We start from the raw sequence: 7,049 nt of genomic DNA on the forward strand, positions 1-7,049 counted from the left end.
TGTCATGTCTTACACCTTCCAACATCTCCCTCCCTTCACCCACTTTTCTGTTGTCTGTCCCCCGGGAGGAGGTTATATAGAGATCCTTATAATCAGTTCCCCCTTTATACCCCATCTTCCCTCCACCCTCCAGTATTGCTACTCTCACCACTGGTCCCGAAGTGATCATCTATCCTAGATTCCCTGTGTTTCCAGTTCCTATCTGTACCTGTGTACATCCACTGGTCTAGCTGGATTTGTAAGGTAGAATTGGGATCATGATAGTGTGTGTTGGGGGGGGGGGGGAGGAAGCATTTAAGAACTAGAGGAAAGTTGCATGTTTCATTGTTGCTACATTGCACCCTGACTTTCTGGTCTCCTCCCATGACCCTTCTGAAAGGGGATGCCCTGTTACCCACTGATGGGCTTTGGGTCCCCAATCTGCACTCCCCCTCATTTACAATGATATGATTTTTTTGTTCTTTGATGCCTGATACCTGATCCCTTCAACACCTTGTGGTCACACAGGCTAGTGTGTTTCTTCCATGTGGGCTTTGTTACTTCTGAGCTAGATGGCTGCTTGTTTACCTTCAAGTCTTTAAGACCCCAGATTCTATGTATTTTGGTAGCCAGGCACCATCAGCTTTCTTCACCACATTTGCTTATGCACGCATTTGTCTTCAATGGTTGTGTCAGGAAGGTGTGCATCATGGAATGCCGATTTACTAGAACAAAGTGTTCTTGCCTTGAGGAAGTACTTGAGTGGAGGTCCAATGTCCATCTGCTGCCCTATTACTAAACTAAGGTTGTTATTTTAAGAAAAGTATAATAATACTGACAAAGACTGAATTGTCTTATTGACTGTATCATCAGTAGACATGCATCTCTAACAGAGAGATATAATATGCAGAACTGACTAAATGTATTCACTATAGAATTTTCTTTGCACAGAACCTTAAGAGAGATTGTGAAACATAGTTTAAGAAGTGTCGGGTTAGCTGATTCATGCTTCTGTCTTTTCTAGAATATGATGACTCTAAGACTATATAATGAAGGTTTCATATCACAAAACCAAACTTGCTGCCATTGTGTTGATGCTCACCCTAGAGACCCTGTAAGACAGGGTATACCCGCCCCCGTGAGTTTTGGAGACTGTAACTTTATGACAGCAGCAAACACCATCTTTCATTCCCGTTCATATCACTGAGTGTTCTAAAATGGTTGGCTATTAGGTTAACATTTGAGAACCCCGTAACAAATTACAATTCATAAATGATCTAAATTTAGTTTGCTCCATTTTTTTTTCAAGAAATTTTCTAGACTATTATAACAACTTGATTATTAATTGAAAACTTCTAAGTTCATTCTAACTCAGAGTGATCCTATCCGTGACTGAATGAATCTTCATGGATCAATAAAAAATATGAAAGGTCAATTTACTGTTCCTGTAAAAATGTCATTCTATAGACAAATATAAATATGAGGGGGCTTAAAGAATTTCTTAGAAAACTTGAAATAAAAGATAATAGAATTTTCCCATGAACTTTCTGAAGCTCCCTTAGATATTTAGATTAATAATAATTTGCTAATTATTTTCAAATTATTTTTCAGGATAATAGTCAATAATGAACCGAAATTCTCTCTGGTAACTTAGATTAAACCCATCTAAGAAGAATATGTGGCATCAATTGATAGATAAGATCATTTATAACTTTCCATAGATTTGAGGTGTTTCTTGATCTCTAGGATTTTGTTGACCTATGAAATGCCTCTCCATGTGTTTGAGTGAAGTCCAACAGTATGTTTAGGCTACGGGCTCCATCAAGCTTCTCGTAGAGTGAGAATAGTTGCTTCAGAAATAAAATAGATGAAGAGAATTTGAGATTCTAAAAGGATGAATGGTGCTATAGACTGATACGGCTCAGTTACTGAAAGCATCACCATAAGCATTTACATTAGAATTAATTGGAGACTAGATATAAGTGTCTCTGAAAAACAACATCAACAAAACATACTCGCTGCTCTCTGCACATTCTAACTCCCAGTGAACCCATGCCGTGGAGTAGGTCTGCTTCCCAGGGCTTTGCAGGCTGTAAGTCTTTGTGGGAGCAGAAATGCTCATCCTTTTCTGCAGAGCTGCTCTTGGATTTGAACTGCCAACCTTTCCCAACACTTGAAACACTCTGCTGCCAGGGCTAGTGCGTCTCTATACTTAACAAACAAAAACTGCTCCTCTGGAATACATCCAGTGTTTCGTGGCTGAGTCTATTTCTTATATAGCTTCATATCTTAGGAGCCCGTGTATAACAGTGATCAATTCTCAGTGGCTAACAGAAAAATCAGTAGTTTCAAACCTCCAGCAGCCCAGGAGGAGAAAAATGAGGCTGTTTGATTTCATAAAGGTCTCCACACTTTGAATCACAGTGGGGATTTTATTCTCTCTGTGTTCGATTCAAGTTGACAGCAATAGGTTCAGTTCTGTTTTCCGCCTCTTCCTCTATCGTCTTTAAACTGTAAAGGTATTTATCCTTTACCATCACTGCAAATAAAGTCTTCATTCTTTTTATGAAGAAGGAGCACTAGTGGAACTGTGGGATAAGTGTTGGGTTACTAACCCTGAGATCAGTAGTTCCAACCCACCATCTGTTCAGCACCAGCAAGACAAAGCTGTGTGATCCTGTAAAGATTTTCAGTGTCAACTCAAGGACAATTTTAATGTGTCCTTTAAGGACTCTGGGAGCTATACTCAGTGTGATGGCAGTGGGCTTGGTTTTGGCATTTTTTATTAGCAGAATATACTCATTAATGTCTTTTGATGAACTCGAGTGTTCATTGTGTTTGTCCTTTAACCCAAGAAAAGGCATTTGTGAAATACCTGACTTAGGCACGGTATACAGGTTCACTTTTGTCGTCAGGTAAAGTACAGACAATTCTGACTCTGACTCAAGGTGATCCTGTGCGTGACAGAATGAAACTTTTCCCAGCTAGGTGCAATCATTGCTACATTTAAGTTTGTTGTTGCAGCCAATGGATTGTGCCAACTCATCTTGTTGAGGGTCAGCTAATCACAAGGTCAGTGATTCATACCCACCAGCACCTTCCAGGAAAAAAATGACTGCAAAGCCTAGAATATGGCGAATTGCTCTGAGTCAGAATTGGTTTGGCTTTTCAGTTACTTTACCAAGCAGGATGTCCTTCTCCAGACACTGGTCCTTCATAATGTCTTGTCCAGTATATGCGATACAAAATCCAGCTACGCAATCATCCTTCCTTCTAAGAAGTATTCTGTCTGAGGAGGATGCCTTTGATAATCTTTGATTCCTACTAAAGTAAGAGATATCTCTCACACCTAGACTGAGCCATAATGATACTGTTTTCATCTCAATAGACATTTCTAGAGCTTTAGGTCAGTAAAAGATGGGGAAACTGCATCTTTTTGCATTTTTATAATTTAAATTTTTCTTTGTATTATTTACAAGATGTAACACTAAGCAGTCTCCAGATGTTAATATTTCCAGCTCTCTCTGGAAGGTTGAATTTCCTGGAAATATGTAAATAGTCCTGAATCTTCTAATTTTAGGTACCTTGGGTAATGCACGTGGACACAGAGATTCTGTGCTGAGAACCCCAAGCCAAGCTGTGCAAGGGGACACAAGCACTGTTTGAGAGCTTGAAATGAGAATTAGGAGGAGTGACCCATGCTGAATGTGCTCAGGGGGCATTTTGTGGGACAAATGCGCATCCAACCAAAGCTCCCCTTACTTCCTTGTGAGAAGTTTCATTGGCCTGTGCAGCTGCCTGCCTCTCAGCTGATGTAGCACCCTGTGGCTCAAGATCCTCTTTGTTCAACATAAAAACGTGGAGAGCAAGGCAAAATAAACTGCAAAGAGGTGTTAGATAAGACATATTTCATTTCCTCTTCCTTTAAGGTGATTTGCTTTTAAGAAACGGACACACAGATCTTGCTATATTTTATTTATGCTACAGAAAGAGAAGTCATTTCACTATGCTGGGGTAGTTCCCTTTAATAATGGTCAGTAGGAAGATTAAAATCCCGGACATGTCAGCATCCATGCCACAGATCTGGAGACAAAACTAGGCTGACTCGAAATGGAATACTCTGGAATTCTCAATGATCTGTCTAAGAAAGGTAACCTGCACGGGACTTTAATGTTAGCATAGCTCAGAGAGAAAAAAAAAATCCAAGTAAAGGTCACGAGAAAATTTCCCAAGTATTTCTTAAACATCCAACAACTACAGGGAAAAAAAATCTCACCAGGCATTTCCCAAGTGTGCACTAGTGACTATAAAGAAAGGGTGGAGGTGATGGAGGCAGGCGTCCAGGAGACCATTTGAGGAACAGGTTGCAAGTGCACACACGGATGCACAATAGCCACTTGACACTGTGGAAAAGTTGTGAGGGTGCCTTTCTGGACCCAACATTACTATCGGTGTCCTGATAGCATTGCTTCTACAAAAGTTAAATTTGTCATAATGGGTTTCTTGACATTTTAACATAGTAACTCATTATGCTCATCATCATTGTAATGTAATCAACTTTTTTAAAAATGTTTTTTTAAACATTTTATTAGGGGCTCCTACAACTCTTACCACAATTCATACATATACATACATCAATTGTATAAAGCACATCTGTACATTCTTTGCCCTAATCATTTTCTTTTTTTTCCCCTTTTTTTACATTTTATTAGGGGCTCATACAGCTCTTATCACAATCCATACATATACATACATCAATTGTATAAAGCACATCAGCACATTCCCTGCCCCAATCATTCTCAAAGCATTTGCTCTCCACTTAAGCCCTTTGCATCAGGTCCTCTTTTTTTTCCCCTCCCTCCCCGCTCCCCCCTCCCTCACGTGCCCTTGTTAATTTATACATTGTTATTTTGTCATATCTTGCCCTATCTGGAGTCTCCCTTCCCCCCCTTCTGTGCCGTCCATCTCCCAGGGAGGAGGTCACATGTGGATCCTTGTAATCAGTTCCCCATTTCCAACCCACTCACCCTCCACTCTCCCAGCATCGCCCCTCACACCCTTGGTCCTGAAGGTATCATCCACCCTGTATTCCCTGTGCCTCCAGCCCCCATATGCACCAGTGTACAACCTCTGCCCTATCCAGTCCTGCAAGGCAGAATTCAGATCATGGTAGTTGGGGGGAGGAAGCATCCAGGATCTGGGGGAAAGCTGTTTTCTTCATCGGTACTACCTCGTTCCCTGACTGACCCATATCCTCTCCTAAACCCCTCTATGAGGGGATCTCCAGTGGCCTACACTTGGGCCTTGGGTCTCCACTCTGCACTTCCCCCTTCATTCAATATGGTGTGTATACACACACACACACACACACACACACACACATATATATATATATACATATATATCTTTTATTTTTTGCATGATGCCTTATACCTGGTCCCTTTGGCACCTTGTGATTGCACTGGCTGGTGTGCTTCTTTCATGTGGGCTTTTTTGCTTCTGAGCTAGATGGCCGCTTGTTCACCTTCAAGCCTTTAAGACCCCAGACACTATCTCTTTTGATAGCCGGGCACCATCAGCTTTCTTCATCACATTTACTTGTTCACCCACTTTGGCTTCAGCAGTTGTGTCGGGAGAGTGAGCTTCATAGAGTTCCAATTTATGTAATCAACTTTTAAGTGAAACATAGTATTGGATTTCTAGCCTAGCTTCAGTTGGGTTTATAGCAAAGATACTTGAACTCTGATGTCATCAATTAATCTTTAAATTATTTACTTTACTTTATTGATTCACATGCATCATGTTAAAGGCATGCTTCCCTAATGGGATTAGACTTTGCATTAGGATGTACTATTTTTTTAATTTAATAAGATTTTTTTTAACATTCTTCCTGGAAATTGGCACATATGAAAAGCAGGGTGTGTAGTGTAGCTTCTGACTACACCATTGTCAGAACCTTTCAGCCCTGGCATATGTTGATTTTTATTTAAATAAACTTACAATATTTCTCAAAAATTTGAAAGCAGTAGTTTGAATTAAAGATTAAGTGTTTATGATATATAAAACTCAGTAAACTTTTTTTTTGTTTTCTGTTTGTTTAGAGGTGAGTAATATACATGTCAGAAAGGTAATATAAACATATCGCCTTTGGTTTATGTCTAAATTAAGAACTGCCAAATAATTGAGTTTAAAAATTGGTAAGAAAAGTGCTTCCACATGACAGTAAAATAATTCAAAAGGAAAGAGAAAGTAAGGTAATCTCAGAAGAGCTATCACTTTAGACTAATGGTTGGGAGTGTGAAGTGATTCTTATCCTGCCCTCTATGATCAAAAGAGTAGCATATTACATCACAGTGATTGCTGAACAGGATCAGTTCTTCACACTTTAAATACTTAATCTCAAAAAAAAAAGAAGAAATTGAGAGATTCAGCAATTGTGTTGAATAAAAACTTATTTTTTTGGCTAACTTCTTCCAGCTTCTAAGTCTGACATGTGAACCCACTTAAATTCATTTAAGTTTGGTAAATGGTAATTATTACTTAATTTCCCTCTACATTCTTAATGCTTCAATAGGTAAACTTAGGTCTTGAAACAGTTTATAAGAAAGTGTGTCTCAAATATCAATTTGATTCCATGTGACATTTCCTTTAGTACACCAATTTCCCATGGGTTGCCTCTCCACTTCATTTTTGTTTTGTGAACTTTCATTTTAAAATTTTTGTCTCTGTTAATGTTCTCTCCATTTTTGTAGACCATCCCCAAGTTAACGCATCTTTATTTTATTTTCTTCTGTGAACTCAAAACTTTGTGCTTTGAAGTGTCATTTTGAATTTTCCTAATGACAGTATTTTGTTTTGCTTGACTTTTCTCTCCTTTACTATACAAATACCTCTTCTGTTGAAAAGCTCATTTTATTTATTTTTGCTCATTTTATATAAACCATGTTTCCTTTTGTTTACTTGTATATTTCCTAAAGCATAACTAAAATAGATTATGTACATTTTATTATGATTGTACAATTTTGGATGGTACCCAGTCTTTTGAAATTTACTTCTAAACTATTTTTAAA

Source organism: Tenrec ecaudatus, chromosome 10 (assembly GCF_050624435.1).
Source record: "Tenrec ecaudatus isolate mTenEca1 chromosome 10, mTenEca1.hap1, whole genome shotgun sequence".
NCBI classification, from domain to species: domain Eukaryota; kingdom Metazoa; phylum Chordata; class Mammalia; order Afrosoricida; family Tenrecidae; genus Tenrec; species Tenrec ecaudatus.